The sequence below is a fragment of the Acomys russatus genome, chromosome X (assembly GCF_903995435.1).
Source record: "Acomys russatus chromosome X, mAcoRus1.1, whole genome shotgun sequence".
Classification (NCBI taxonomy): Eukaryota; Metazoa; Chordata; class Mammalia; order Rodentia; family Muridae; genus Acomys; species Acomys russatus.
In genome coordinates this window covers 5,521,839-5,530,813 of record NC_067169.1, presented here as the reverse complement: position 1 = coordinate 5,530,813, position 8,975 = coordinate 5,521,839, and positions in this window count along the sequence as shown.

Sequence of the window (8,975 nt, the reverse complement as noted above, 5' to 3'; positions counted from 1 at the left end):
GACATGTTTTCCCAACTTGTCAAAAGTGGCTTCAAGAAGCTCTGGCTATCCATATCCCTGCTGGTGTTTCCTTGTCCATCTCTGTAACAGAGCCTCCCTTACCCCCTTATGCTATCCCCTCAGAAATTCAAAATAACCTATGTGCCTGTGAAGGACTTGCAATATAACTTTCTGATTTTTGGTTTGAGACAGCGTTTCTCTGTGTATCCTTGGCTGTCCTGTAATTCAGTAGACCAGGATCAACTCACAGATCCACCTGTCCCTGCCTCCCTGAGTGCTGGGGATTAAAGGTGTGTGGCATCAGGCTTGGTTACAATTTATAATTGTAATTAAAGTCACCTTCATAATTTTTTTGTTTTTCTTTTCTTTTTTTTGACAGATCATACTTGAACGTACTTATAGGGTACAGTCTGATGAATATAATGTGGGATGCAGATACCACTTCATTTACTTTTTATGGGAAAACATCCAAAACAGTTATTTTGAAATATGATTGACTATATTTGTCCTGTTGGTTACTGGATGTTTAGGAGGCTGGGAGGTCCCAGGCCATGGACAGTACAAACTTTCTGGAGTTAACAGACAAGTGTGTGTCCCCTGTCCTGCCCCGGAGTGATTTGTCTGTACAGTACCATGATTCTCCCATCTTTTCAGCCCTTTTCAGTCCCGGAAAATCTTGAAAGCAAGTAGCTAATCCTTTGCTTTTCTCTAGCTGGCAAAAAGAACTTTGGGTGAGTTAAATTAATTCAAAAGTTTTTTTTCCCAATCAAGACCTGAAAATTCTTGGGAATCCCTTCTATCTTCCTGCAACAGCACAATTACCCGTTTACCCATCTAGCCCTCTCCCTTGCCTGCTTTGCCTTTCCTACCCATGATACACTATAGCATACCCTGCAGCCATTCAGTGGTTGCTCCCGGGCCTAGGTCACTCGCATTATAGCGTCTCAAAGATTGAATTGTGACGTCACTTGCCAGCTCCCTTGGCCCTTAGTGCTGCCCTCCTGCCCTCATGCACTCCTAACCACAACTATGGTTTAGACCCTGCCGGTCCTTCTATTCACGTTTTGTTTTTAATGAGTGTTTTGTCTGTGTGTTTGTGCTTCGCTTGTGTGCCTGGTGCTCATGAGGCCGGCGGGAAGACAGCTTTAAAAGATCCCCTGGAACTTGTTACAGTTATGAGCTGCTACGAGGGTGCTTGGAACCAAATCCTTGTCTCCTGGAAGAGGAGCCAGTGCTCGTAACTACTAAATCCCCTTTCCAGCCCCTAATCCCATCTTTAATAAAAAAAAAGTTTGACTATGGACCATTATTATGTCTGCTCTCCCTTCTTCTACACGTTTGACCCATTACTCCTTTCACACCATACTTTCCCAAAGCACAATGGACAAGCATTTTATTACTGTTAGTCTGGTATTCCTTTCCTTGCGGAATGATCTATTAGTGAGCTCGGAGGCTTCCCTCGCTAGACATAGCCTTTTTCAGTTTCGTGAAACTCAGAGATAAAAGGGTCTAATCTGAAAAGCAATATCTCCTTACTGGCCTTTCTCTTCGATCAGAAATTACAAGGTAAACACTTTGGTGACTTAAGTGTGTCCCAGGGGTGTATGGTTTCATATCAAATGTGGTGCTACGGGTAGGGATGCAGCAGGGCTCCCAGTCTTAAAGCACATGTCCAGAAGATTCTGGGTTCAGTTCCTAGAAGCCTCACACCCCCCGCCCCATCCCACCCCTCACAGAGAATATACTTACTCATAAGAGTTTCCTGTGGCTCTTCATTTTCTGAAGGTCCGCAGAGGACAGGCCTCTGACGAGGTAGCTCTCGCTCCGATTCTTCTCCTTCCCTAGCCTCCTGCTCAAGATGGAGCGGAAGCAGGGACCTGGGAACTCGGATTTCAGTTCCAGAGACTCGACTATGGAGTGTGGGCCGTTGGCGGCCACGGTGATCCATGGTGACTGTAAAAGAAACAGCCACTAGCCCTAGTGATTTCCAGGCCCTAAGTTGGACCTCTAAGCTTGAACTTGGGTTTAAAAAAAAGCTGTGAAAGAGTGGTATATCTACACCTCTCTGCTCTCAGCCAAGCTGAGATTCCCCAGTTGTTAGCAGGGGACTGCTCACCAGCTGGGCCCCGGTGAACTCTCTGCCCGCTGGGGAGAGTGACCAGGTTGGCCACCTCCCTGGCGCCTACTCTGTGTCCCTCAGTTGATCTGAAATCTCTTGGTAGCTGTCATTTTGACCGTCACTTGCCCTGAGGCCTTTCAGCCAATCACAGTTGGGCAGACATTATGCTGTCATAGCATCATCCACCAGGAAGCTTGAGGGGGGAGGGAGCATGACCCTCTAGGCACCTACCATCCAGTTAGAGTCAGTTACCCATATTAAAAATGTAATACCATCAGACACAGAGGGGGTGGTCTGATTCTCCAATATCACAGATGTTAATCAATGGTCGCCTAAGTGTCTATTTATTAACTTGACTTGCCCATACATTGTTTTTGATTTCTATTGGGACCCTACATAGTACAGACATTTTGAGCAAAGTGCACATCCTTACATGATTGTGAGTCTCTGTTTTCTATTTCCGTGGCAAAACACCATGACCAGAAGCAATTTGGGGAAGGAAAGCATGTTTGGCCTACACATTCTGATTGTAGTCTGTTATTAAGGGAAACCAGGGTAGGAACTCAAGACAGGAACCAGGAGGCAGGAACTGAAGTTCCTGAGACCATGGAGGAACACATTGAACTCTGGTGCCCCATATTTGACCACTTCCCCTTGGTGGGGAGGCCTGGTGGCACTCAAAGAAAGAATAAGCGGGATACCAAGATAAGACTTGATAGCCTATGACCATATAGTGGGGGAGGAGGTCCAACTTGGTCTTAGACCTAGGGGAAGGGAATAGTGTGAAAGTGAGAGGGAGGGAGGAATGGGAGGATACAAGGAATGGGATAACAATTCAGATGTAATCTGAATAAATTAATTAAATTATTTTTAAAAATAAAGTGATTTTTTAAAAAGAACATAAGGGGGAAAATTTTTCAGAGAACTAGACAAGCTTTAGATTCATATTGTATGTACCATACCCTAGAAAGCAAACCGGAAAATAGCAATATTTATGATAACAAGTCATTTATTTTATCTAGAACTTGACTGAGGCTGATGTTATCTGCTTCTGCTATCAAAGGCCCAACCTTCCTTCCAACTATGAGGTATAACTTTGTCCTATTCACGTAGCACCAGAAATGAGAAGGACTAGGTTTTAGAAAGGGCTCATTGGTTGATATTAGATAGTATTAATGTCAATTGTGAAGTCAGTTTGTGGGGGATGGGGCTACTGAGATTACACCTCTAGCTGAGGGAAATTGACAGTTGATAGCTGTTGGAGGACGGAGTCACTTTTCTATGGGGGTGTGGCCACTGATAGCTTGCCTATGCTACACTGCATGACTCAAAGCCTATGCACACATGAGCAGCATTAATTTGACTCAGTGGATCATAAAAAAGAATACATGAATTTGGAAGGGAGATATGTTGGGAGGAGTTGCAGGGGTGATATCAAGGTAAATTGTATACATATATGATATTTTTAAAGAATTATACTTTTAAATGAAAGAAAATAATCATTATCAAAAAGAGTAAGTACATAATTTGTTATGTGCTAGATTATTTTTTAAAAGTATGTAGTCAGATTGAGACAGGACTGCAGAGTTAAGGAAGGGATGCAGAACTTAAAAATGAGAAATGAGAATCTTGCAGAAGTGACTTGTACTCTGCAATGAGTTTAATAAACATGAATTTAAATTCATTTGATTCCAATAGATAATGTGTGTCTTAAAGAGAACTGAAGTCTACATACTAAATCAGGTCAAAGCTTCCTAAGGAGAAACTTACAGAGTTTTCCTCTTTCCAAAATAAAAAACATTCTTCTATCAAGCAAACTTCCAGTTATATTTGGTAGTTCCAGTTTAGCTTGGAATAGCACCTAAACCTCAGGCACTTAAAAGACAACCTGTTTTGTGAGGTGGGAGGATAGGGAGAGATAAAGATCTACGTCGTTCACTGGTAAGTCTACTCCAAATATAACCCAAGCCAACCCAGGAAATTCAAGGAAATGCAGAATGGCTTAAGACCTTCAACTATATTATTACATACAAAAAACAATTTTAATGGTTTTCTTTCCTTGTTACTAAATTATACCAGAAGCATGGAATAAAGCAGTAGTTCTAAACCTTCCTAATGCTGTGACCCTTAAATACAGTTTCCATGTTGTGGTGACCCTCAACCATAAAATTATTTTTTTATAAAATTATTTTTGTTGTTACTTCATAATTTAATTTTTCTACTGTGATGAATTATAGTGTACACACCTATGTTTTCTGATGGTCTTAGTGACTACCCTCACAGGAATCACTGAAGGGGTCATAATCCACAGGTTGAGAAACACTGGCATAAAAGCCGATAGAAAATAATAGTATTTTACTTTCTTTTACTGTCTCCATTTTAAAATAGGGGCAAAGATAAATAAACCAGTGATATTCAGAGGAACTACTGACAGAAGAAGTGAATTTGAGTTTCATTTTACACATTTCCAAGGTTATAATCAGGTTTTGAATCTATGGCCACATCATCGTTATAAATTATAACAATCAAGACCAGTCTTGTATGATGGCCAGGGCAGGCTATTACAAGTTGTAGTGAGTTCATGATTTCAATGGCTCATGATTTCAGTCTCAGCTAGATATAGGCAATTGCAATCAGGGCCACAGAAAGAACTAGGGAGCCTAGCTGTGACATCCACCTGTTCTTATGGCAGGCTTTTTATAGAAAATCCAAGTGTAGAAGGCAAAGAGAGGGCAGTGCTACATTTTGGCTAACTATACAAAGCAATATTACACTTTTGGGTAAATAGACAAAGTATCATCAGCTAATCTTTGAGCTTATTAGTCCTAAGTGAGGTAAGTGAGGCAGTAGTTACGGTCTTCCAGAGTACAACTATAGTATAGCCAAGGATGGAGATAACAAAACATGAGTTATGACACCATTGAATCAAAGTAAAATATAAAGCTTACTTGAACCTCTGGCAGAGTCTGTTAGTATAGGTTAACTTGACGCTCTGGCACAGTTTGTTAGTGTCAGCTATGAATAGCTACTTCTATGAAGCAGAGGTTTAAAAAACTTGAACTTAGTTTCACCTTATAAACAAAAATAGATACTGAATACACAGTGGCTTCAGCTATGTTATAAAGAGCAGGCCTCAACAGCTTCTTTTGTCTATGTGTATAAGCATGGCTATTATCATAGTTAGTGTTTTATTGCTGTGAAAAGACACCACTACTATGGCAACTCTTATAAAATAAAACATTAATTGTAGCTGTATTACTGTTGTTATAAAGAACTAAATTCCAATCATTTGATTTTACCAATAAAGACTCAGGAGCCAGATGCTTGGGTCGAAACTTGCTAGCTCAGAGAGGCAAGGAAAGAACTCAATTGACCTTCCTACTCAGCTGACACCTCAGAAGGAAAAAGCCCTTCCCACTCAGCTTGCATCACAGAAGGAAAAAAACCCTTTCTCCTTCTCCATACTTCAACTCAGTGTCTCTCCTTTCTACTTCCTGTGAGTCTCTCTATCCATCCTCTGGATTTCTTCTCACTCTCTATGTTTTTGCCCATGTTCACTTCCTGTCAGCTGGTCTCTTGGCCCACATCTTGACTTGGGGTTAACTTTATTTAATCCTGTTTACAGAAAGTTCTTGGATTAAAAGTGTGTGCTAGGGCTGAGCCACACCACAATTAGAAACATGTTTTGTTTATTTGTTTTGTTTTGTTGCTTTTCATTTTACAATCTCAGAGTTCACAATGAGATCAAATATCCTGCAACAACTTACAGTTCAGAGGTTTGGTCTATTATCATTATGTTTTGAAGCATGTAGTCACACAGGCCAACATGGTGCTGGAGAGGTAAGAAGGGATTCTACATCCAGATTGGCAGGCAGCAGGAAGAGAAAGAGCAAGACAGACACTTGGCCTAACTTGGGCTTCTGAAACCTCAAAACTTACCTCTAATGACACATTTCCTCCAATAAGCTCATACCTACTCCAAAAAGGCCACACCTTCTGACTGTGTTACTCCTTATGACTCTCTGGGGGGAGGGCATTTTCATTTAAACCATCACAATTATTTAGGAGGCAGTTTGATGCTATGTCAATTTATTTAAACAATAGTAATAAGTTCCCTACCTGGGATAACAACCTCCTAGATGAGTTTATAATGGCTGACATAAGTTCTTGTCAGCTTTTATGGAGTAGGCATCAAATACAATCAGAGAGCAACTGACCTTCTCCACAATAATCAAGACACTAATGTGAAGTTAGACACATCTTGCCTGGCAAGTTAGCTTTCAAGTTTGTAGAGTTGACAGCTAGGCAAAACCAATGATACTCTTTTTCCTCCAGTAGCCTGCACAGCATCCTCCAGTATTTTGAATGATAGTAGTAAGAGCATTCCCATCTGGGTTGTATCCAAGATGTGTAACACATATCACAAGACTGGTTGTGATGGCTAATCTTTGTTGTCAACTTGGCACACCTAGAAAGAGGGACCCTTAATTGAAGCTTCTATCTGATTGGTTTATCTATGGGGCATTTTCTTGATTGCTAATTGATGTAGGAAGAGTTAGCCCTTTATGAGATGCACCACTACTGGGCTGGTAAGTCTAGGCTATATAAGAAACATGAGTGTGAAAGAAAGCCATTAAACAGAAGTTGGCATAGGCTTATCCCCAGGGCCTGATTTTAGAGAAATTTTAACCCAGAAACATGGCTCTCTGTCAAAGGATTACATACAAATATCAAGGTGTATTTGATCTGGCTGGAATGCAGACACGCCAAACACCTTTAATCCTTCTGGCTGGAATACACACAGATCCTTATTAGACACATTTAATCCAAAATAATGAAAGTAAGGTTAATTTGTAGAAGGAAGCACCCATGTTTGAAAGTAATATCTAATTGGGGGGGCAGACAAAGTGACAAATCAGAGAAAGATTTGACAAAATAAGTCCGAAATAGAGTATGTCCAAGTCTCACAAGAAGAGAGAAGAAAGAGAGGTGACTTTGTTGTGTTCAGGCTGGAACCCAAGAAAACTCACTTCAGATGCAGAAGCTTAAATGAAATCTTTATTTTCTGAGCTCAGAGAGGTGGCCAGTTTCATATCTGAACTGCATCCCTTGGGGGGAGGTGTATTTTATATTTAAAGGGTGAAAACCGCAATTAGCTTGTGTGGTGGGGCATGCAGATGGTGGAACATGGTGGCCAGGTCTGATTCAAGCTTTTTTTGATAATGAGAAATTCTAGCTAACTTTGAAAGTGTGCCTGGCAGTCGGGGCCAGCTGGGCTCATGTTGGGGAATTTTTTCTGATTCATAAGGCCACTGAGTTTCTCATTGAACATAAACACTGTTTATGATCAACCTGACATTGTATAGAGATTCTCTTACATCAGCAAAAAGCTGAGATTATGTGGTTGATGGGCCTAAAATAAAAATATCTATAGTTATGCTATTTAAAAGGCAGAGGCCTCAACAACTTCATAGAGATTAGGGCAGAGAGAGAAAGAAGTGACTTAAGAGAGGAGCACAGAGAGTGAGAGGGAGGAGGCAGTTTTACAGAGATAGGTTGACAAGAGAATAAGCTAGACACAGGTGAAGACAGAACAAGCCAGAGAATGAGAAGGTGCCAGATTATTAGATTGCTAGAGTTAGTTTGTGTTTCATTTTCTTCCTTTTGTATGTGTGGAGTAAGGTCTTGCTATATGGTCTAAGTTGGCTGTAACTTTCTGTTTTGACCTTGAACTTGCAATCCTCCTGCCTTTGTTCCCTAAGTGTTAAGATCATTGGCATGCTCCACTGAAGCTGACCATCTTTTTGTTTTCTTGATATAATTTTTCCATAAAAATTATTTTTAATGATATACAATTCATTTACTTTTTCATTGCCTGATGGTATTGTTAATAACATACTAAAGAAATGCTTTCTATTTTTAATTTATTTATTCACTTTACAGCCTGATGGCAACCCCTTTCCTTCTTTCCTCTCAGTCACACACTCACACCCTCTTTCTTATCCCTTTATCCTCAGAGAAGGGAGAGGTACCTTATGGATACCAACCCACCCTGGTATATCAAGTTGCCACACTTCTAGGCATGTCCTTTCCCACTGAGGCCAGACAGGGCAGCCCCAGTAGGGGAACAGGATCCAAAGGCAGGCATCAGAGTCAGAGACAGCCCTGGTTCTAATTGTTAAAGGGCCCACATGAAGAACAAGCTGCTCATCTGCTACATATGTGCCGGAGGCCTATGTCCAGCCCATGTATACAGTTTGGATGGTGGTTCAGTCTCTTTGAGCACTCATGGGCCCAGGTTAGTTTTCTATAAGCCTTCTTATGGTATCCTTGACCCCTCTTGCTTCCTCAGTCCTTCCTCCCACTCTTCCACAAGACTCCTTGAGCTCTGCTTAATGTTTGGCGGTGGGTCTCTGCATCTGTTTCCATCAGCTGCTGGGTGAAGCCTCTCAGAGGATTTATATTAGGCTCCTCTCTACAAGTTTAATAGGGTAACATTAGTTAAGTCAGGGATTGGTTCTCTTCCATGTGATGGGTCTCAAGTAAGGCCAGTCTTTGACCGGCCATTCCCTAATCTTTGCTCCATCTTTGTTCTTGCATATCTTGTATGCAGGACAAATTTTGGGTCAAAGATTTTGTGGGTGGGTTGGTGTCCTTTTCCCTCCACTGGAAGTCCAGCCTGGCTACAGGACCCTTAGCTAGGGTAACCTCCATAGACTTCCTGGGGCCTCCTCTATCCCAGGTCTTTAGCACTTCCCAGAGATGCTCCCCACCTGATTTCTGTTCTCTCTCCCAGCCCTCTATTTCCTAATCTCTGCTCTCCCTACTCCTAATCCCCACTCCCGCTCCAATCACC